The sequence below is a fragment of the Bos mutus genome, chromosome 1 (genome assembly GCF_027580195.1).
Source record: "Bos mutus isolate GX-2022 chromosome 1, NWIPB_WYAK_1.1, whole genome shotgun sequence".
NCBI lineage: Eukaryota > Metazoa > Chordata > Mammalia > Artiodactyla > Bovidae > Bos > Bos mutus.
The window spans coordinates 133,826,758-133,851,458 of record NC_091617.1 but is presented as its reverse complement, the minus strand read 5'-3'; positions in this window follow the sequence as shown (position 1 = coordinate 133,851,458).

Here is a 24,701-nt window from a genome sequence, read left to right as displayed (position 1 = left end):
CTTGCCCAGCTCATAGTAGGTGATCAATAAGTAATTGTTGTGTGACTCAATACTCCCCATCCTCTCTCAGAGCTGAGCTTACAGTGTGATTAGAGGAATAGGTGACACTGGCTTCCCCTTTGCCAGCACTGCTCCCCCACACACTGCCCCCCGCCCCCAGAAGGAACCCTGAGCATCTTCCAGAGCTCTCTGCCTTTCTACTGCAGCTGTGCTTGCACACACACACACACACACACACACACACACACAGAAGCTGATGCTCACCATCACTGCCCAGGACAGTCACTGCTCATTTGTGTCTCTTAGCACAGAAACACAAGAGTTCCTGCTCATGGTTTCCCATCTCCCTCCAGGGCTTCCCCCAGAGATATTTTCCAAGTGTTTTTAAATGTCTAGAGGCATTCACATCAATCAATGATATTACAGCACAGTTCTTCCTATGTGCTCAGTATTTTTCCCTACTTTTCACTCAGCATCTCATTTACTCCTAGCAACAACTCCAATACTCAGAGAAGTTAATTTGCCTGGGACACAGAGGAACACAGAGAGAGAGCCAGGTCTTCCCTGCCCGTGTCTGTGCGATTAACTACACCACAAGACTTGAATACCGCAGCCGGGGTTCAGCAAGTGTTAACAGCAGGAGGTATGCTGAGGTTCTAAGGCACTCGTGTCCCAACCACCAGGGGCCGCTGTTTCCCCGTGCTCCGGTCAGGAACCCGGCCGCAGTTCCAGACTCATCCAGTTCGTCCTCTATAGAACACACACCGGGCTTGGACTTGTGAGCCCAAGGGCGTCCCCCAGACTCTCAGAGACCAGCCCTCAGCACAAACTTCAGGCTGCATGCAACCCAGGTAGACAAAGGGAGCGCCGTGGAGGTTAACCATTGCGGATGGTACAGCAGATGTCTAAACTGGAGAATGTGATGCCTCTGCTCTCTTGCAATTTCTTGCCAGTGGTTTCAAGGGGCATGGCTAGTGTCAGGTTCTCTTCCAGAGAGAGGAAGGTTGGCTTTCAGAGATGTGGGCCCCTGGGGTGGGAGAATCCACAGTTAGACCCCTGGTCTCCAAATTGGGGTATTCATGGTGATCTGTTGGAGGTCCAGGGAGAAAATACTAGTTTATGTATTTATTTATACTTTTAATCTAAAAGAAAGAATGTAGTTTCACTAACATTTGATATCCAAATTGGTGGTGGGTCTCTCACTTGGATGGATGTCAAATAGCCCTTTGTCAGCAAAGCATGTGTGACAGAGGTTATGTGTCCCTGTTAGGCTGAACTTATAGAGTGTATTATGTACTTTACCCAAAGTCTTTATAGTATGGACAAGTAGCTTTTAATAATTCCCTAGAAAGAAACCAGAGTCTGAAGGTAACACAAATGATACCTGTACAGGTGACCCAGAGAAAGAGAAATGACTGAGCTGTCACTCAGCTCCTCGTATGAGGCCTTAGATGTATGTGACATAAAAACAAGGACAAACCATTCAGATCTGACAAGACATCATTCTCCCAAACCCAAACCTGTCAAAACCATTTAAATGATGTCTATTATAATTTATAGGGAGCTCTGCTATAATAGCAAACATACCTGGGCCTTGATGTCAGTAGTATTAGGGGTGGGAGTACAGCCACATGGCATATCAAGGGTACAGGCAAAAGCATGTTTGGAGGCTGAGGACCAGATCAAAAGGGCCTAGAGATCCCCAGTGTGTGCCACTTGCTGAGAGTGCCACATTCCTGGCCTCACGGTTCTCAGGGTTTGCTGTGGACCAAGGGCCTAAGCACTGGGTTTTGTAAGACTGTTGCTGACATTGCTCAAGGCCACTCATTGGAACGATGACACTTTGGGGTTTGGTTCTGATTCCTGCTGAGGCATTTCAAATCAGGTGGGTTTTGTTTGTTCTTGGTCTGCTTCACGAGTGCCCAATTCCTGTAACAGAAGGAGGAGGAAGGGGAAATGGGAGCCTTCTGTGGGTGACCCTCTTCTGGGCTCACTGGAGTAAACCTACTTTCTGGGACACCGTGCACAGTGGAGAGGCTTCCCCCTCAGTCCCAGACCACATGTACTTCCTTTCAAGGGCATAAGATTTAAAAAAAAAAAATCAAGGGATTTGTCCAAATCTTGACATAGGGAGAGTTCATTCTAAGTGGACTCATGGATGCATGGTCACCTGTATCAGTTATTATCAGGTGAACTTCCCTGGTGATCCAGTGGTTAAGAATCTGCCTTGCAATGCAGAGGATACGGGTTCGATCTCTGGTCAGGGAACTAAGATCCCACATGCTGTGGAGAAACCAAGCCCATGTGCTACAACTAAGACCCAGCCCAGCCAAGTGCAGTTCAAGGACTGATGACATCAGGATTCTTTAGGATGACTTGGAAACATGGAGATCCAGTGTCCCACCTGAGGCCTCCTGACTCAGAATCTGTGAGTGGACTGGAAAAAAAAGCATTTAAAATATACCCTCGTCCCCACTCCCACCAAGTGATGATTCTAAAGCACACTCATATTTTAAAAACTTTACTCCACATAATAATATTTTTGAAAACTGTAGTTTTCCAAAGGGCTTATGATCTGAATTCATTTTTCTCAATATGGGATAGGTAGGACCTGGTAGCCTTCTGTTGATTTTAAGCCCAAGGGTGGAATGAGGCTCACAGGAGGTCAATCACCCACCTAAATGTACAGGATGGGAACTGCCCAGTTCTGCTGCACACATTAAACTCACAGGGTGGAGAGGAGTGAGATGACAGTCCACACATCAGTGAAGGGGATGCTGGCTTCAAGTAATTCCATGGGAAGCAGAAAATTCTGGGGGCAAATTCAGTCCTAAAACCATATCCCATTACAGGTCCAGAGGGAAATACAAAGTCACTCATCTTTAGAAAGTGACCTCAGAACTCAAGCTTTAAAGTCTGGCCGATCTAACCGTGTGACCAGCAAAATCCATGGAGATTCTTTAGCAAAATCTAGCACAACGCAACCCACTCCAGTACTCTTGCCTGGAAAATCCCATGGAAAGGATGCCTGCAGGTGGGGTCGCAAGACAGACTGAGCGACTTCACTTTCACTTTGCACTTACATGCCTTGGAGAAGGAAATGGCAACCCACTCCAGTATTCTTGCCTGGAAAATCCCAGGGACAGAGGAGCCTAGTGGGCTGCCGTCTATGGGGTCACACAGAGTCTGACATGACTGAAGCGACTTAGCAGCAGCAGCAGCACAATGCATGATGGCCTCACAATACTGAGTCTAGAGTAGAGGCAAGAATTAGAGCTCCCTCTGAGGTTCGTGACATTGTACAAGAGACAGGGATCAAGACCATCCCCATGGAAAAGAAATGCAAAAAAGCAAAATGGCTGTCTGGGGAGGCCTTACAAATAGCTGTGAAAAGAAGAGAAACGAAAAGCAAAGGAGAAAGGAAAGATATAAGCATCTGAATGCAGAGTTCCAAAGCATAGCAAGAAGAGATAAGAAAGCCTTCCTCAGTGGTCAATGCAAAGAAATAGAGGAAAACAACAAATGGGAAAGACTAGAGATCTCTTCAAGAAAATTAGAGATACCAAGGGAACATTTCATGCAAAGATGGGCTTGATAAAGGACAGAAATGGTATGGACCTAACAGAAGCAGAAGATATTAAGAAGAGGTGGCAAGAATACACAGAAGAACTGTACAAAAAAGATCTTCATGACCCAGATAATCATGATGGTGTGATCACTCACCTAGAGCCAGATATCCTGGAATGTGAAGTCAAGTGGGCCTTAGAAAGCATCACTACAAACAAAGCTAGTGGAGGTGATGGAATTCCAGTTGAGCTATTTCAAATCCTGAAAGATGATGCTGTGAAAGTGCTGCACTCAATATGCCAGCAAATTTGGAAAACTCAGCAGTGGCCACAGGACTGGAAAAGGGCAGTTTTCATTCCAATCCCAAAGAAAGGCAATGCCAAAGAATGCTCAAACTACCACACAATTGCACTCATCTCACACGCTAGTAAAGTCATGCTCAAAATTCTCCAAGCCAGGCTTCAGCAATACGTGAACTGTGAACTTCCTGATGTTCAAGCTGGTTTTAGAAAAGGCAGAGGAACCAGAGACCAAATTGCCAACATCCGCTGGATCATGGAAAAAGCAAGAGAGTTCCAGAAAAACATCTATTTCTGCTTTATTGACTATGCCAAAGCCTTTGACTATGTGGATCACAATAAACTGTGGAAAATTCTGAAGGAGATGGGAATACCAGACCACCTGACCTGCCTCTTGAGAAATCTGTATGCAGGTCAAGAAGCAACAGTTAGAACTGGACATGGAACAACAGACTTGTTCCAAATAGGAAAAGGAGTACATCAAGGCTGTATATTGTCACCCTGCTTATTTAACTTATATACAGAGTACATCATGAGCAATGCTGGGCTGGAAGAAGCACAAGCTGGAATCAAGATTGCCGGGGGAAATATCAATAACCTCAGATATGCAGATGACACCACCCTTATGGCAGAAAGTGAAGAAAAACTAAAAAGCCTCTTGATGAAGGTGAAAGAGGAGAGTGAAAAAGTTGGCTTAAAACTCAACATTCAGAAAACAAAGATCATGGCATCTGGTCCCGTAACTTCATGGGAAATAGATGGGAAAACAGTGGAAACACTGTCAGACTTTATTTTGGGGGGCTCCAAAATCATTGCAGATGGTGACTGCAGCCATGAAATTAAAAGACACTTACTCCTTGGAAGAAAAGTTATGACCAACCTAGATAGCATATTGAAAAGCAGAGACATTACTTTGCCAACAAAGGTTCGTCTAGTCAAGGCCATGGTTTTTCCAGTGGTCATGTATGGATGTGACAGTTGGACTGTGAAGAAAGCTGAGCACCGAAGAATTGATGCTTTTGAACTGTGGTGTTAGAGAAGACTCTTGAGAATCCCTTGGACAGCAAGGAGATCCAACCAGTCCATTCTGAAGGAGATCAGCCCTGGGATTTCTTTGGAAGGAATGATGCTAAAGCTGAAACTCCAGTACTTTGGCCACCTCATGCGAAGAGTTGACTCATTGGAAAAGACTCTGATGCTGGGAGGGATTGGGGGCAGGAGGAGAAGGGGACGACAGAGGATGAGATGGCTGGATGGCATCACTGACTCGATGGACGTGAGTCTGAGTGAACTCCGGAGTTGGTGATGAACAGGGTGGCCGGTGTGCTGCGATTCAGGGGGTCGCAAAGAGTTGGACACGACTGGGCGACTGAACTGAACTGAACTTCTGGCAGAGCCTCCCTCCAACCCCCTCACCTCCCCACCATCCATCCCTTCCAGCTCCCACTCCCACAAATAAGACCCTCCTGCCCATGCTCTGCCCAGCCTTCCTCTGCTTTGCTGCTCATCACATTGCACTGTACTGGATGGATTGGCATCTCTCTCCCTCAGTGGACAGTAAGTCTCCTGGGGTAGGTCCTGAGTCAGTTTGTGAAGAACAGAGCATTCTTCACAGGTTTGTGAAGTGAATAGACTCATCACTGGGTCTTTCGCGTCCTTCAGGAATACCTCAAGCTCCTCACACTCCACCGAGACAGAACTCTGGCACTGCCATTCAAGGAACTGCTGGGGTGTTGTGACAGTCTGGAACATCCATTTTCTGTGTCAGGGGAAGAGGCAGACCTGGAGCTGGGGCTGCCATCTCAAACCAGAGCTGCAGGGCCACCAGCCACCTTGTCTACCACTCTGGGCCTACCTCCTGGCCAGGTAAAAAGGGACCACAGTGTTTTCCTCCCTTGAGAGGCTGAGAAAACAACTGAGCAAGGTAAGCCAGCTCTCAAGGTCAAGGTAAGCTAGCAATCAAGGCCAAGCTCCAATCCAGTGCCCCTGTGCCCTGCCCTTTCTTACAGCTGAGGTGCTGGCCAACGAGAGTTTGGTTTCTGCTTTCCCATCTTTCCTGGCAACATTCACAACCCTCTCTGATGGTGAGCAATGCAAGTTCCAGGCATGCCTTCTTTCATTACTGGCTGCTCAGGTGTCACTTTAACTACAGGGTGAGTGCCTAACCGGTAATGGGCTGATAAACATGCAAATTTCCATATGCAAACAATGTGAGGGTGCAGCTTCTTTCCCACTAAGAAAGATACCTACAACAAGCTGAGAAAGTTGGGTGTGAGCCCATGCCTTCCTGGCATTGTCCAGCATTCCATTGACCAGGTATCTGGGGAAACAAGCTGCCTGTCCCCTCAGGCAGAAGTGAGTAAACAGCACACACTTCTCTTCTTCAAGACCCTGGAGGGTGACTTAAACAGGTATAGCCCAGTCCTGGTTCTGGGTATAAGCCCTTTTTTTGCTTACCTGTTTCAGTGATGTTTTGAGGTTACTGCAGTTTGTGTGTGTGTTAGGTTCCTACACCATCGTGGAAACCCTCAGCCCAGTGGCTTTCCACTTTCTTGGGGCCTCGGCTCCCAGGATCCTTCCCTATGAGGCAGTGGTGCTTTTTCAGTAGAGGCCAAGGTACAGACCTACAGACCCAGGCCCATTTTCTCACAGCTTTCAACTTAGGGCCACCTTTTCTTTCCCCAAGCCCTTAGTGGAGCAGTGGGAGGTGACTGGCAGGGGTGAGGCCCTTCATCTTGGTCTCTGGCCCTGATGGTGCCAGTTGGGCCAGCTGGGAGGAGACCGCACACACGGGTGGGAAAATTCCCACAGAGGCACCCATCAGACGCAGGTCAAGACGGGCTCCCTGGGGACAGGATGGGAAGCCAGGAGAGGAAGCCACCCCGGAGTTAGGATTTTGCGAAGGCTCTGGGGAGCCATTCCTTTCTTCTGATTTGACTGGCAGCACAAACAAAAACCAAAAGCGCTTTGGAGTCCTAATCAGTTTCCGGAAGCAGGCAGCTTCCCAGGGAAGATAAAGGAGGGGATTCTAGGATCCAAAGGGCGGGCTGGGTTCAGGCCTGGAGAACCGGGGAGGAGGCGGGGAGGACGGGCAGGGGGCCGGGAATAGAGGGCAGGGCCCCGGGTCCCGCCTCTGGCCGCCGGCACCGCCAGGGGGCGCCCTCTCAGGCTGTGGTCCAGTGTCCAGCAGGCAGGGCCTGGGGGCGGGGCCGGGGCTGGTGAGGCGGGGCCCGGGCCGTGTTCCCGCCCAACCCGAGGAATGCGGCCTTTGTCTTGTCCCGCGTCCGCATTCCTGTCTGCGCAGAAATGTGAACAGGGTGTACACTGCGCGCCCTAAACGCAGAAGTTCGGTCCCCTCCCGTTGGAGAACGCTTGGCAGCGGCTTCGGGGGAGGGCCCCCTCTCTGCCATCCCCCAGAACCTGTAACACGTCCGGCTGGAGGACAGGGTACTGACGGCTGCCAGGCCAGCGGGGACTCAACACCAGCCCCAGGGTAGCGTGCTTTGAGACCAGATGTGGTTTAGAAAAGAAGGAAACCGATGTAGTCCACTGTGGCACGGAGAAGGCAGGGAAGGGTGGAAGGGAAGATGGAATCCACCAGCCTCAAGGGACAGAGTTCAGACCCTAGATTTGCCAACTTTAGGGCATACTGTGGCTGGTAAGGGTTGAAGAGAGGAAGGGAAAAGCAGATCTAGTTTGGGATCAGGTGCTCTTTGACAAGCCAGGGAGGGACTAAATATCAACTTCTGGCAGAGCCTCCTCCAACCCCTCACCTCCCCACCATCCATCCCTTCCACCTCCCACTCCCACAAATAAGACCCTCCTGCCCATGCTCTGCCCAGCCTTCCTCTGCTTTGCTGCTCATCACATTGCACTGTACTGGATGGATTGGCATCTCTCTCCCTCAGTGGACAGTAAGTCTCCTGGGGTAGGTCCTGAGTCAGTTTGTGAAGAACAGAGCATTCTTCACAGGTTTGTGAAGTGAATAGACTCATCACTGGGTCTTTTGCATCCTTCAGGAATACCTCAAGCTCCTCACACTCCACCGAGACAGAACTCTGGCACTGCCATTCAAGGAACTGCTGGGGTGTTGTGACAGTCTGGAACATCCATTTTCTGTGTCAGGGGGAAGAGGCAGACCTGGAGCTGGGGCTGCCATCTCAAACCAGAGCTGCAGGGCCACCAGCCACCTTGTCTACCACTCTGGGCCTACCTCCTGGCCAGGTAAAAAGGGACCACAGTGTTTTCCTCCCTTGAGAGGCTGAGAAAACAACTGAGCAAGGTAAGCCAGCTCTCAAGGTCAAGGTAAGCTAGCAATCAAGGCCAAGCTCCAATCCAGTGCCCCTGTGCCCTGCCCTTTCTTACAGCTGAGGTGCTGGCCAACGAGAGTTTGGTTTCCGCTTTCCCATCTTTCCTGGCAACATTCACAACCCTCTCTGATGGTGAGCAATGCAAGTTCCAGGCATGCCTTCTTTCATTACTGGCTGCTCAGGTGTCACTTTAACTACAGGGTGAGTGCCTAACCGGTAATGGGCTGATAAACATGCAAATTTCCATATGCAAACAATGTGAGGGTGCAGCTTCTTTCCCACTAAGAAGGATACCTACAACAAGCTGAGAAAGTTGGGTGTGAGCCCATGCCTTCCTGGCATTGTCCAGCATTCCATTGACCAGGTATCTGGGGAAACAAGCTGCCTGTCCCCTCAGGCAGAAGTGAGTAAACAGCACACACTTCTCTTCTTCAAGACCCTGGAGGGTGACTTAAACAGGTATAGCCCAGTCCTGGTTCTGGGTATAAGCCCTTTTTTTGCTTACCTGTTTCAGTGATGTTTTGAGGTTACTGCAGTTTGTGTGTGTGTTAGGTTCCTACACCATCGTGGAAACCCTCAGCCCAGTGGCTTTCCACTTTCTTGGGGCCTCGGCTCCCAGGGATCCTTCTTATGAGGCAGTGGTGCTTTTTCCAGTAGAGGCCAAGGTACAGACCTACAGACCCAGGCCCATTTTCTCACAGCTTTCAACTTAGGGCCACCTTTTCTTTCCCCAAGCCCTTAGTGGAGCAGTGGGAGGTGACTCGGCAGGGGTGAGGCCCTTCATCTTGGTCTCTGGCCCTGATGGTGCCAGTTGGGCCAGCTGGGAGGAGACCGCACACACGGGTGGGAAATTCCCACAGAGGCACCCATCAGACGCAGGTCAAGACGGGCTCCCTGGGGACAGGATGGGAAGCCAGGAGAGGAAGCCACCCCGGAGTTAGGATTTTGCGAAGGCTCTGGGGAGCCATTCCTTTCTTCTGATTTGACTGGCAGCACAAACAAAAACCAAAAGCGCTTTGGAGTCCTAATCAGTTTCCGGAAGCAGGCAGCTTCCCGGGGAAGATAAAGGAGGGGATTCTAGGATCCAAAGGGCGGGCTGGGTTCAGGCCTGGAGAACCGGGGAGGAGGCGGGGAGGACGGGCAGGGGGCCGGGAATAGAGGGCAGGGCCCCGGGTCCCGCCTCTGGCCGCCGGCACCGCCAGGGGGCGCCCTCTCAGGCTGTGGTCCAGTGTCCAGCAGGCAGGGCCTGGGGGCGGGGCCGGGGCTGGTGAGGCGGGGCCCGGGCCGTGTTCCCGCCCAACCCGAGGAATGCGGCCTTTGTCTTGTCCCGCGTCCGCATTCCTGTCTGCGCAGAAATGTGAACAGGGTGTACACTGCGCGCCCTAAACGCAGAAGTTCGGTCCCCTCCCGTTGGAGAACGCTTGGCAGCGGCTTCGGGGGAGGGCCCCCTCTCTGCCACCCCAGAACCTGTAACACGTCCGGCTGGAGGACAGGGTACTGACGGCTGCCAGGCCAGCGGGGACTCAACACCAGCCCCAGGGTAGCGTGCTTTGAGACCAGATGTGGTTTAGAAAAGAAGGGAAACCCGATGTAGTCCACTGTGGCACGGAGAAGGCAGGGGAAGGGGTGGAAGGGAAGATGGAATCCACCAGCCTCAAGGGACAGAGTTCAGACCCTAGATTTGCCAACTTTAGGGCATACTGTGGCTGGTAAGGGTTGAAGAGAGGAAGGGAAAAGCAGATCTAGTTTGGGATCAGGTGCTCTTTGACAAGCCAGGGAGGGACTAAATATCCAAGAGTCAAGGCTATTGTTTTTCCAGTGGTCATGTTGGACTATAAAGAAAGAGTTGGACTATAAAGAAAGCTGAGCACCGAAGAATTGATGCTTTTGAACTGTGGTGTTGGAGAAGACTCTTGAGAGTCCCTTGGACTGCAAGGAGATCCAACCAGTCCATCCTAAAGATCAGTCCTGGGTGGTCATTGGAAGGACTGATGTTGAAGCTGAAACTCCAATACTTTGGCCACCTGATGCGAAGAGCTGACTCATTGGAAAAGACCCTGATGCTGGGAAAGATTGAGGGCAGGAGGAGAAGGAGACAACAGAGGATGAGATGGTTGGATGGCATCACCAGCTCGATGGACATGGGTTTGGGTGAACTCTGAGAGTTGGTGATGGACAGGGAGGCCTGGCGTGCTGTGGTTCATGGAGTCACAAAGAGTCGGACACGACTGAGCGGCTGAACTGAAGCATTTAATTCATTCACCAAATATTTACTGAGCTGTGACAGTCCCTGAGCTAAATTTTGGGGGCACAGAGGTGAACAAGGCACCTCCTGTCCTTTAGGAGCTGACATTCAGATTCTAGAGACAGTTGCTGAAACACCCAGAGAGGGAAGAAGCCAAGGGTGTTGGGAAACATAAAAGAATAACCCAGATTGGGAGATCTTGGAAGGCTTCCAGGAGGAAGCTGCCAAGTGACCTGAAACGCCAATAGGAGTTAGCCCAAAAGATGGGTGAACCGCGTTCTAGAAAGAGGGAGCCTTGTGTTTGGAGGGTTTAGGGAAGAGCATGCGTGCTTAGTTGCTTCAGTCACATCTGACTCTTTGTGACCCCATGGACCACAGCCCACCAGACTCCTTTGTCCATGGGGTTCTCCCAGTAAAAATATCGGAGTGGGTTACCATGTCCTCCTCCAGGGAATCTTCCAGACCCAGGCATCAAACCTGCGTCTCTTGCATTGCAGGTGGATTCTTCACTTCTTGAGCCACCGGGGAAACCCCTGAAGGAAAAGCATGTGATCCAAACAGCCCCCTGAGCCTGCCTACCAGACCACCATCAGCAGCTGCCAGACTACCAGCTGAGTCACAACAAGGATCCGGGTTACACCTCCGTTGAACTCATGACATTGGTTGGTATATGGAGCCCCCGTTTTACAGAAGGCACAGTAGTGGGCCTGTATAGACTCAACATGATGCTTTGGAGTATTGTGAGATAAAGCCCAGAAAGGGTCTAGATGGCACCTAGTACCTGGTAGGTACTCAGTAAATACTGGCTGGTTTTCAGCGCCCTCCCTGATTCACCGGGAGATGAGCCTGGTGTGGTTGGTCATCACAAAGTTCCTTGGAAACATCTAAGGCACCTGGTGCTGTGGGTGCAGAGGACTGGGAGCAGAGAAGGGCCTCGCCTGGAGGTGTGTTGTGGGAACATGGCCTATGAGTGAGGATAGGAAGGTCAGGGCCAGGAAGGCTGCACTTGGGCAGGAGTCCAGAAAAGGAGTGATAAGAGCCAGATAAGAGCTGAAGGGGGAGAGAACAGAAAGCAGTGCTGGGAGATAGAGACTAAAGAGGCCAATGACCAGACTCAAGCTGATAGGCTGCAGGGTGGGCCCAAGGCCCCAAACCCACGGTTAGATCCCCACCTAGTATGGGTCAGAATGGAGCTGAGTACCGAAGGCCAACTGGGATCATAGCCAGTGCATCCCCAATGTCCCTGAGTGATGGAACAAGAACATTTATTCAGAAATTCCTGAGCCTCCCTCCCAGGAATCCTCCAGGACCTAAATTCTTCTGTACAGAGGAAAAGTGCAGGCCTTGGAATGGCCTCTCCAGCATTGTTCCTTGGCAAACGCCGGAAGATGGGTTTCCTGTAGCTTTGTTGTGCTGACATCCGAATCCGGACCCCTTCCCCAGTCTTTGCGGTGGGGGAAGGGAGGCAGAGGCTCAAGCAGTCGATGGAAAATAAACACGCACCTTTGCTCTTCTGACTTACTTCACGTTCTTAGAATTTCCTCTCTGAGCTCTGGTTTTGTTAGTTTAAAACTCCACACATTGGTCAGGGCTGGGAAAATCCCTTGTTGCCTTGGAGAGATAGCTCCACACCAGGGGCAGAGCACAGTTCCAGCGCCTCGGGAGAAGGGCCAGCAGGCCTTCATCCTGGTGTCAGCGAGCTCCTGGTTCTCCTGGTTCAGCGAGGGAGACGCTCACAGCTGGGTGTAGAGTTTCCTTTTGCCACCAACTCATTCATTCATTCTTTCAATATTTATTGAGCACTACGATGTGTCCTGCACTGTGGTGGATACTGGATGAACTGGAAACATTGAAAATAATCTTAGGGGAAGATGCCATAATCAAGATGAGTAATATTAGGGGACTTCCCTGGTGGTTCAGTGGTTAGCAACCTGCTTGCCAGTGCAGGGGACATGGGTTTGATCCCTGGTCCAGGAGATACCACATGCTGCAGAGCAGCTAAGCCCATGAACTGCAACCACTGAGCCCACACTCTGCAGTAACTGAAGTCACCACACTGAGACGCTTGCATACAGCAATGAAGATGCGTTGCAGCCAAAAATAAATAAGATGAATAATGTTTTAATGCGATATTTTTAAAAAATAAAAATCAATCCGTGGTGAACAAAATAGTAGAATTTTAAATAAAGACAGAATTAGTAACATTTTAAATAAAGACAGAATTAGTAACATTTTTGTGTTGGGCTACATTGGAATTTGGGCCATGTGGGAAAGGAAGAATCAGTAATAGTGATCACAGGTTCAGAACTGAATACAGCAATGGCAGAATATCATACAAGTATTGAAATATCTCATGAAGTTTGCTTGTCAACATAGAAAAAACTCATGATATATTGTTGAGTGAAAAATAAGTTACAGAACCATATATAAAATATAAAGTATGGAGAAGGAAATGGCAACCCACTCCAGTACTCTTGCCTGGAAAATTCCATGGATGGAGGAACCTTGTAGGCTACAGTCCATGGGGTCGCAAAGAGTCGGACACATTGGAGTGACTTCACTTTCACTTTTCGTATGAAGTATGGTCCTGTTAAAAATATATCCAGGACAGGAAACTATAGTCAGAACTATGGTTTTTCCAGTAGTCATGTATAGTTTTTCCAGGATATGAGAGTTGGACCATAAAGAAGGCTGAGCGCTGAAGAATCGATGCTTTTGAATTGTGGTGTTGAAGAAGACTCTTGACAGTCCCTTGAACTGCAAGGAGATCAAACCAGTCAATTTTAAAAGAAATCAACACTGAATATTCATTGGAAGGACTGATGCTGAAGCTCTAATTCTTTGGCCACATGATGCCAAGAGCCGACTCATTGGAAAAGAGCCTGATGCTGGGAAAGATTGAAGGCAAAAGGAGAAAGGGGTGGCAGAGGATGTAATGGTTAGATAGAATCACTGACTTGATGGTCATGAATTTGAACAAACTTTGGGATATAGTAGAGGACAGAGGAGTCTGGTGTGCTGTAGTCCATGGGGTCGGAAAGAGTTGGACATGATTTAGCGATTGAACAACAAATGGAAACTCTAAGTGCATATGTCAAGATGTTAATTGCTTTCTCTTTTATTTTCTCTCTTATGGCCTTCTTTTTGTTTGTCTGTGCTTTTGTTTTTGGTTAACAGTAATACTTATATAATTAAAGATATTTCAAAAAACAAAAGAATTGTAGCAGAGCACAGGCTGTACAGTCAGCCCCTTTCTCGATGCTGGCAAGAGGGCTGAGCCAGGATTACCACTCCCACTTTCTAGATGAGGAGGCTGAGGCTCAGTGAGGTGGGGGGACTCGAAGAAAAGTACCCACTGGGGCCTGGTGGAACCAGCCCTTGCATGCTGCCCTCCTGGGATTTTAATCACCCACAGCCCTGTGTGCTGGGTCTCTTGCCTCCCAGCTTCTTCCAAACAGAAACCTCTTAGCCTTTCTTCTTCTTGGCCAGCCGTTCCTGCATTGACCTACCTCTTCCACTGACGCTTTCTCAACTGAGAGCATAACTGTAGGAAGAAAACCTGCAAGAAATATCTGGGTGGATATGGCTGGCCCTCTCTGGGCTTGTGAGGGACTGAGTAAGGGAATGAGAAAGTATTTCCAGTGTCATGTTTTTCTCTCTGGCACAGACACACCCCACAGATTGGCATGAATCATAAGTAATTCTCTGAGGCCCCCGTCTGTCTGGAAATGCCTGGTGGTATTTCCCAGAGTTCAGAAGCCATCAGTCCTTCATGCCAGCAAACTTGCTTATTCCTCACGCAGCCGCAAACCTCTGACCGCCCCCTGGGGAGGGCACTGAGGGGCGAGGGCCCTGGGGCAGAGGTGTCACTTCTGGAGCCTGTGGCCACCCTGGAGTTATGCTTGCACAAGCCTCAGAGCCGAGACCTTCCTGACTCAGTAGTCTGACTGTGTTACGCATGGTACCTGTGGAGCCAAAAGAGAGGCGCGCTCTCTCTCTGCTAAGAAACAGGTTTCTAGGCTCTAGGCTACTCTTAGCAGTGTGTGGTCTCTGCTTGTCTATTGAATGCCATGAAAAAAGGGCACCCTTGCTTCTCAGTGTGGGTGTGCCAGATTGCATTTCTCAAAGATGGCTGTGACAACGCTCCCCTTGAAGCTAACTATGGCTATGTCGCTAAGTTATGGCAATAACGTGTAAGTGGAATTATGGTGTAGAAATTTCTGGAAAATTTCTTTCAACGAGAGATGGAATGCCCTTCTGGTCTCTTTTTCCATACTGCAGCCTGTGCTATGGGATAGGGTGGCTGGAGCTCTAGCAGCCTTCTTCGACCATGAAGAGTTAGGGTAGGGGAAAGCTTTATCAAATGCAAGAAACCCAGAAGTTATGAAAGAAAAGATGAACATGTTTGACTTGATTACAACTTTGCGTGGCAAAAGATAACACAAAGACAACAGATAGATTTGTCCTGGTTTATAAACCAGAACAAAGGGAGCAAAGAGTTTTTACAAACTGACAAGAAAAAGATAAATGATCAAATAGAAATATTAGCAATTTATTCAAGAGCAATTCTAAAGAGTCAAAAGATATGAAAAATCACTAGTAGTTAGCAAAGTAGTTAAATCAGCCCAAAAATAAAAATGAAAATTATTATTAATAGCTACTGCTTGTGGACCTGCAGAGAAAGAGTATTCACATACATCATTAGTAGAAATGTTCATTTTTATACCATTTCTAAAAGATCAATCTGTCAGTATCAATTAAAAATTATTATATAAAATTAGCAATTTGATATATTATGACTTATATAAATTATATGTGTATAAATATATTTTGACTGCCAATCTATTCTTTATCATCTGTCTTCAAATATCTGCACAAGATGATGATAATTATTGTAGCACTTATCAAGTTATTCCATAGTCCATGGAATCAAAGTGAATGCCTATTTGTAGGTTGAGTAAGTACATCCACATCTAAGAAAGCTGTGCAGCCATTTAAAAGAATGAAATAGAGAAACGCCATGATGAATTTTCATTCAGTTCAATTCAGTTCAGTCGCTCAGTCATGTCCGACTCTCTGCGATCCCATGAATCACAGCACGCCAGGCCTCCCTGTCCATCACCAACTCCTGGAGTTCACTCAGACTCAAGTCCATCGAGTCAGTGATGCCATCCAGCCATCTCATCCTCTGTCATCCCCTTCTCCTCTTGCTCCCAATTCCCCCCAGCATCAGAGTCTTTTCCAATGAGTCAACTCTTCGCATGAGGTGGCCAAAGTACTGAAGTTTCAACTTTAGCATCATTCCTTCCAAAGAAATCCCAGGGCTGATCTCCTTCAGAATGGACTGGTTGGATCTCCTTGCAGTCCAAGGGACTCTCGAGTCTTCTCCAACACTACAGTTCAAAATCATCAATTCTTCGGCACTCAGCCTTCTTTACAGTTCAACTCTCACATCCATACATGACCACAGGAAAAACCATAGCCTTGACTAGACGAACCTTTGTTGGCATTGATAAATAAGAAAGGCAAGATGAAGAAAAGCATTTACAGCATTTAGGGAAACAACAACTTAAAAAAAAAAATATATATATATATATATGTGTGTGTGCTTATATGTTATATAACCAGGTTGGGCTTCCCTAGTGGCTCAGAGGTTAAAGCGTCTGCCTCCAATGTGGGAGACCCGGGTTCAATCCCTGGGTTGGGAAGGTCCCCTGGAGAAGGAAATGGCAACCCACTCCAGTATTCTTGCCTGGAGAATCCCATGGACTGAGGAGCCTGGTAGGCTACAGTCCGCGGGTTTCCAAAGAGTCAGACATGACTGAGCGACTTCACTCTCACTTTTCACTTTCATGCTTATATGTTATATGTATGCTTTGTTTGGGTCCTTCAAGAGTCAGTCCCCAAAACAGTATTAGACTTCAAGTTTATTGGGAAAAACTCCTGTGAGTGAAAATTGGGGAGTTTACTGAAGGAGACTGGTAAGGTGCATTTTAAAGAAAGATTTGGCAACTCAGATGGGTGTCCTTGAGTCAAAGTCCCAAGTTCCTGGAGTACGGAATCCTGAGAATAGGTCTGCCTCAGTGTCCCTGCCTTGACAGTTCAGCAACTGGGGAAGCCTGGCCTCAGTGCAAACACTACAGTCAGAGGTCTGAAGGCACAGTCCTCTGCTGTCACTTGTTCACACATGTGGATATGCTTGTGTATGTGTGTGTCTACATATGGATATCTGTGCATGTATGTATACATGTAGATGTGTGTGTATATATACATGTATATACACTTTGTAGATGTGTGTACACCTAGGCATAGAGACAAGTATGGCATAGAAACAAGATATGTAATAGGTTGTTATAAAGGTTATGGGAAGGTATCCTACCAAAAAAAAAAGAAAGAAAGAAAAGAAAAAATTGCACTATGCGACATCTGAAGAAGCATCTCAGTTTCAACCTGTTTAAAAAATGAATTCCTGAGCTAGCCCTCCTCCACTGATCAAACCTGGCTCTTCCTGAAGCCCTCCTCCATTTCTGACTCTTGTTTGTCTGTAGTTGACCTGTTTTCTTCCTGCAGGAAGCCTTTAGAATCTTCTCTTGCCCCTTATTCTGAAATCTCAGCACCGCTTGTCTTGCTGTGAGCCTGTCCTCATTTACTGCACCGGGTACTTGACAGCACTTAACACGCATCCTTCCGCTCAAGGAAATTCTCCTGTGATATTTTTACCCATCATTTCCTTCTCTCCATTTCCTCTGTACTTCCTTTGCTCATTGGTCTCTGAGCCTCCAAATTTTCTCGTCTTTTTCTCTCCTGTCCTTTTTCTTTAGTCTCTCTGGATGATTTTCTCATCTCCAAATCTTCCTATTAAATCTTATCTGTTTTTATTTAGAATCACAGTTTTAATTTCTAAGATGTTTCTTCTCTGTCTTTAAAAAATATTCTGATCTAATTTAGCAGAAGCCATTTTCTCATCACTTTCACTTTATTATTTTTATTGACGTTTTCTTCTTCTCTGTGCCTTATCTGTTGTCTGCTTTACTCTGCCTTTTTTTACATTTAATTAATTAATTAACTTTTGTCAGCTGTGTCTTCCCTGCTGTGCGAGAGCTTTCTCTCATTGCAGCAAGCAGGGTCTATTTTTGCTGTGGTGCATGAGCTTCTCACTGGGTGCTTAGCTGGAGCTTTGCGTCACTGGAGAGTGATGGGGGATTCAAGGGTCTGTTGGGGGAGCCCCAGAAGTCAGTTTCTGTGGGTCTTTCCTCTAAGGCTTTTTAGTCCCTTTTGAGAATGATATAATCTGCCTTTGGTGGTAGTGGTTGGGGATATAGAGGAAAGGGGTTGTGGGCTCCTCCTTCACACTTGGACTCTCATCCAATGCCCTGTTTAAGTGCTGGATCCCCCTTTGCCCTCTGTCATGCCCTGGTGCCCCCTGAATCTGGAGTCCCTAGGGTTTAACTTCCCAGTTTGCTCTGGGTGAGAGAGAAGCTAGCCTGCTGCTAGTGGGGAGGGAGGCAGGGTCTCACTGCTGGTTCCCTGCTTTCCACTCCAGTCCCTCCTGCAGTGCCCGTGTTCTGAGAAACCAGGAAGCTTCTGGTGGGCAGGTCTCTCCGGACTGGCACTCGGCTTTTACTTTGCTCATCTGGCACTTACTTTTCCTCTTTTATAAACACACTAACATCTTTGCTCTGTTAGTTTCTCCCCTCTCCCTTCTTCCATCTACGGGTGGGACTATATATATGATTTTATATTTAGATATATATGTATACATATACCATGTATATATATATGGGATAGATCATACACTATATATGTGGGATACACACACATATGTGGGATATACCACACACACACATATATAGATGGGATATATCATATCCTATATATATGGGATATCCATCAGTTTAGCTCAGTTCAGTTCAGTCACTCAATTGTGTCCAACTCTTTGCAACCCCATGAAACACAGCATGCCAGGCCTCCCTGTCCATCACCAGCTCCTGGAGTCCACCCAAACCCATGTCCATCAAGTTGATGATGCCATCCAACCGTCTCATCCTCTGTTGTCTCCTTCTCCTCCTGCCCTCAATCTTTCCCAGCATCAGGGTCTTTTCCAATGAGTCAGCTCTTCGCGTCAGGTGGCCAAAGTATTGTAGTTTCAGCTTCAACATCAGTCCTTCCAATGAACACCCAGGACTGATCTCCTTTAGGATGGACTGGTTGGATCTCCTTGCAGTCCAAGGGACTCTCAAGAGTCTTCTCCAACACCACAGTTCAAAAGCATCAATTCTTCATAGTCAGCTTTCTTCATAGTCCAACTCTCACATCCATACATGACCACAGGAAAAACCATAGCCTGACTAGACAGACCTTTGTTGGCAAAGTAATGTCTCTGCTTTTTAATATGCTGTCTAGGTTGGTCATAACTTTCCTTCCAAGGAGTAAGTGTCTTTTAATTTCATGGCTGCAATCGCCATCTTCAGTGATTTTGGAGCCCAGAAAAATAAAGTCAGCCACTGTTTCCACTGTTTCCCCATCTACCTGCCATGAAGTGATGGGACCGGATGCCATGAACTTAGTTTTCTGAATGCTGAGCTTTAAGCCAACTTTTTCACTCTCCTCTTTCACTTTCATCAAGAGGCTCTTTAGTTCTTCTTCACTTTCTACCTTAAGCGTGGTGTCATCTGCATATCTGAGGTTATTGATATTTCTCCCAGCAACCTTGATTCCAGCTTGTGCTTCCTCCAGCCCAGCGGTTCTCATGATGTACTCTGCATAGAAGTTAAATAAGCAGGATGACAATATACAGCCTTGACGTACTCCTTTTCCTATTTAGAACCAGTCTGTTGTTCCGTGTCCAGTTCTAACTGTTGCTTCCTGACCTGCATACAAATTTCTCAAGAGGCAGCTCAGGTGGTCTGGTATGGCCATCTCTTTAAGAATTTTCCACAGTTTATTGTGATCCACACAGTCAAAGGCTTTGGCGTAGTCAATAAAGCAGAAATAGATGTTTTTCTGGAACTCTCTTGCTTTTTACATGATCCAGCGGATGTTGGCAATTTGATCTCTGGTTCCTCTGCTTTTTCTAAAACCAGCTTGAACATCTGGAAGTTCATGGTTCACATATTACTGAAGCCTGGCTTGGAGACTTTTGAGCATGACTTTACTAGCGTATGAGATGAATGCAACTGTGCGGTAGTTTGAGCATTTTTTGGCATTGCCTTTCTTTGGGATTGGAATGAACACTGGCCCTATCCATACACATGTATAGTCCTGCAGTCTGCATCTTCACTCATTGCCAGGCCATGGGCATTGTCCTGTGCTGCACGCTCAGGTCTTGGATGTATTAAACTATCCCCTTACCACGTCCACATGCAGGATCTTGTTCAGAATCTTCAGCCCTGAACCAGGGCTGCTGGGAGCTTCCTGTGTGTCTGGGGTGGTGTTCTTGAGCCTCAGTTTTCAGGACCCTGCTGCTCCCAGCTGGGTTGGAGGCCTTCATACCATGTCTCTGCTAGGAAGTGTTCGATGGAGTTGGAGAGTGGCTCTTGCCCTTCTGGGAGAGGATAGGTGTGCAGCAGGGTGCTGGTGAAGGACCTGGCTTCCCTGCCAATCGGCCCATCACAGTGCCTGATGCTGAGTCACTCCCATTATCTCCACTTTTCTAGGGAGGAGGCCTCGCCACCTGCCTAGGGCAGCACCCTGAGTCAGAGATGAGGCTCCTGTCCCACCTGCCTCCACTCTCCAGCCCCGATTCCCAGGTCTGAGTTCTGGGCAGGCTGCCACAGACATGCCAGAGAAAGGGCAGGCAGGCTGTAAGGTGGCCTGACAGCCTGGGCTGAGAAGGTCTTCAATGGCATTTATTTGTTTCTTGAATAAGTAGGATATCCATAGACTCTTCACATTCTTGGATTTGAACATGGTGAGATGTCCCTCACATTTCTGTAGCACAGCCAAGAAGCTCTTCATTAGAGCAAACTGGTGCTAGTTTCTTGTGTATTCTTAAAGAGATACTTCAAAGAGGAAAAAGGGTTGGAGAAAATCCACACTTCCTTCTCTGGAACCCCTGGGGGCAGATGAGTTTGAGATTTCGGAATTCAGAATTTACAAAGGTAATGTGTATATGTCACATCCCCAGCAGAGTCTGTGATAAAACACATGAAGATTTTAATAAAAGAGATGTTATCAGCCTTAAGTCAGTTCAAATTTTGCTACCAAATGTATTTGTGCCAAATTTCCTAAAACGAACAGAAGCTTATTTTTTTTTAGAGAGTTTTGAATTTCAAAATTGTGGATAAGTGTATTTGGACTTGCGCTTATACAACTCATTTAAAAGCTTATGGTAGTATCCTGCACACACGGGATCAGTACAAAGGAGCTTCTTTGCATCTGCATGGTATTCCATTCTACACATGCACCAATCAGTTTAGTCTTTTAAAGGACATTTGGGTTGTTTGCAGTTTTCTTCCCAGCTGCACCAATACTGCAGTGAATACACTGTGTACTCATTTAGCACATGTGCAAGCATATCTGTAGGATAATTTCCTAGCAGTGAAATTGCTGGGTCAATAAATAATAGTGTTAGTTAACATTTGCATGGCAGTTACTAAGAGTGGGGCACTAGAGTGGGTGCTTTACAGTTACTAATATATTTTAATTCTCTTGAGCATCTCCAAAGGTAGGTACTATTATCATCCCATTTTACAGATGAGAAAAACTGAGGCACAGAAAAGTAGGCTACCTGAACAGCTAAGATTCAAACCAAATTTCTGGGACTCCAGTTCATTCTCTTAATTGTTCTGTTCTACTGCCTTTTGAAGATCATGGGAATTTGCCACTTAGGAGGGTGTTGCCAAATCACCTTCCGAACAGTGTGACCAATCTCCATTCTCACCAGCAGGGTGAGTGCCCTATCTCCACGCCAACGCTGTGCTGAATCAGATGTTTTGATCTTTGCCAATCTGATAGGTGAAAATGGTGTCTCTGTATAGTCATAATTTGAATTTCTTTTACTGTGAGTCAGGTTGAGCATCTCTTCATCTAAGGGCCATTCATACTTATTTTCCTATGAGCCATCCATTCATATCTTTTGCTCATTTTTCTGTTTGGTTATGTCTATGACTTTTGTTGAGTTTTTTTATGTCTTGGGAGGATGAATTTCTCGGTGATTCCAGTTACACAGAGCATTTCCCAGGTACTTGTTCATCTTTTGATTTTGCATGTGGCAAATTTGGGGCAGAATATTGTGAGGAGGTGAATGAAGGAAAAGCCTTCGGTGCTGAGAAGTGGAGGGAGGGGGAAGACAAAACAGATTCTCGGAGGAGGGGAGGAAGGTGATGGCGAGACTGAATGGACTGCTTGTGGAGACTGAAGCCAGGCCTCAGGTATGATCCACTCAGACCAGCAGATGGGAGGAAGAGGGACTCCATGGCAGATGCAGAGATGTCTCTTCAAGAAAGGACTGTCTGATGGCAAGGCTATGGTCAGCTCAAAGCTGTAGAACTGTGGACTTCTCCTGGGTTCACCCAATTTTCAGAACAAGTTTAAGGTCTCCTTGGGGTGGCCTTGGCAAACGACTGAGCGAGGTGGTGGTACAAGGGCCCAGGCATTTTCAAGCTTCCCCCACCAACCCTGGACAACCCTGGGCTCTTCTGGCCCCTGGTGGGCTGGCAGAGAATGCTAGGTCTGCCCTGAAGTCTGGAAGCTCCGATCGTGTTTCTCTCCCTTCTTTTAGAGGCTTTATCTCCTCTGCCACACTTCCCCTATAAATCACCTTGCATTCCTAACTCTATCTCAGCATCAGCTCCCTGGAAAACATTTGCAGTCCAGACTCCTGAAATTTTCTGGTAAAAATTGACGTAAAACTTTAGAATTCAAGACCTATTCCTCAGTTTAAAAAATTTCACTGAAATGCATTTCATACCTAAGTCTAAAGATTTGTTTGTTTTCTATTTGGTGGTGACTTGTAAGTGTCCTTCGGATTGGACATAAAGCAAACATCTTGGCCTGTGGTTGAAGACAGTTGGGTCTGCCAACACCTGGGTGGGGGTTTCTGACCTCAGCTCAAAGGCTGGAGAGGCAGTGTGGAGTGGCTGGCAGACCAGAGGTCTGGGGTGACTGACCAGGTAGGCCAGGACCTCTGGACAGGTCTTTGGAGTAAGGAATGTGGGAGCACCTCCATCACTGGCCCCAGGTCTGAGAACACATCATGCAGGATGTGGGGCTCAGAACAGGCTTCCCCAGCAGCCACAGGAGGACCTGAGCGTGCTGCCCTCATGGGCAGCCTCTCTCTGGCCCAGCCATCTCTCCTGGGCCTGCTGTCATGTCCTGACTGGCGTCCTACCCTCTGCATGGTGCCAGAGTGACCCATTATACTACATCTTGGCCTTAAACTTTGGATGTTAAAACCTGGAGTTCATCTGCCTGACCTGCAATTCAAGGCCCTTCATACACTGGCCATGCTCCTCCTTTCCAGTCACTTTTTAACCACCCCCATCCTTCATTCCACAGTCACAGGACCACTGGCCAGTCTGAAAAACCCAATTAGTCTCTCTGCCTGAAACACCCTCTCCTTCTGTCTCTACCCTTTAAGGCCAAGCTGATATATCAGCTCCTCAGATGTGAATTCCAGGGAAAGAGATAAAGGAGATAGAAAAGTGTGGCTTCCATTTGCATGTTCAAATTTCCTTAAGAGACTGCAGTAAATATTCACAGAGCTCTCAATTAGAAAACCTCTCTCCCCTACCTACTAACCCACAGAACTGCCACGTCTTCTCAGTGTGGAGCCTGGACCACATGCGAGTTGGGTTATATGGATTACACATTCATTCCTGGAAGACAGTCTAACAGGCAGTTCTTGGCCATTCTTCCCATTTTCATTCGCTGTGGGCCACCCCTGTTTCCTCCTTAGCCACAATCATTGATCAACATTAAAACCACTAATTTGTGTCAAATTTCGCCACCAAGATTGCCTGAAATGTTACAATGCAATAGCATATAAGTCAGCCTGAAAACACTTGCTGAGCATGTAATATGGGTGATGAACGGTGGTAGGTGGAAGGTCAGTGGGTTACCAGGAAGCATAATATGCAACCAATGACCTGCTCCCGTGGTAACAGATTGCCCCATTTGTGGGCATAGCAAATATCAGTCAACCAATGGCTATGTGTGGTAGGTGACACAGGTCCTGAGGGACAGTGGAGGCAGCCGGGGAGCACCTCCCACAGGAGGGGGGGTGTTGAGATGGTTTTGAAGAGTGACTGTCTTCTCACTCTTAGCGAGGAGGGCCTCTCAGGAGACAGTGGCTCCATGAATGACTCAGGAAGATCCCTGCTTATTTTGTTTGATGAGCCTGGGATGCATCAGATATCTCTATAAAGCACTGGTTGTCAACCATGGCTAATATTTTAATTACTTGGAAGCTTGAAAAAATGCTGGTATCTGGGTCTCACCTCCAAGGAGCTTGGCTGAATTGGCCTGGGGTGTGGCCCAGGTGTTGGGAATTTAGAAAGCTATCGTGGTGATGTATGGTGTGTAAAGCAGGGAAGCATCCTGAAAATGTGATGCAGGCTGAGCACCTGGGCTGCACAGCAGTTCAGGCAGTGCAGGCTGTCAGCCCTTCAACCCGCAGGCACACACCTGTTGCTGGCACTTCTGAGGCATGCCGCTCATTTCAGCCTCCTGGACAGTGGCCACTCCAGGGAGGGGCCCGGGGCTTAAATCCAACTCACACACCTGGTTCCCAGAAATATTTCTCTACCAGCTTCACGGTAAGCAGTCACGGTTGTCGAACAGGCTGTGAGCTGCTGGGCTTTCCCTCTGCCCTCAGTGCCTCTCCCCTGGAGGCTTCCTGAAGCCCTGAAGCTGCAGCCGTCGGGGACTCAGCTCCCAGGACAGCCCTCCTGAAAGGTTTCCCACAGACACGTCTACGTTCACAGGCTGGGCAGGGGTCTGGCTTGGACCACGGAGGTGGTGCCAGAGCGGGTTTCTCTCCCTGTGTTTCCTGGCACGGAGCAGGGCCTGAATAAACTCCAGCTTGCCGTTTGAGGCTCTCTCCACTCAGTGGTCTCAAGAATGCTGTTCCTCATTTCAGAGAATTCTGTAGGTGTGGCTGGTGGCCGCCAGTCAGCATGCCAGGTGAGGACCGGGCGCCAGTCCCAGGTTCGAGCCAAGGAGGCCACTGCCCTGCTTCCTTTCAGCAGCTCATCCGCGTGTCCAAGCAACCGCAGGAAAGGGCGCAGAGGGGTGACGTCATGACTTTCTGATAAGAGAGATTGCTATATGCTGGGGTTT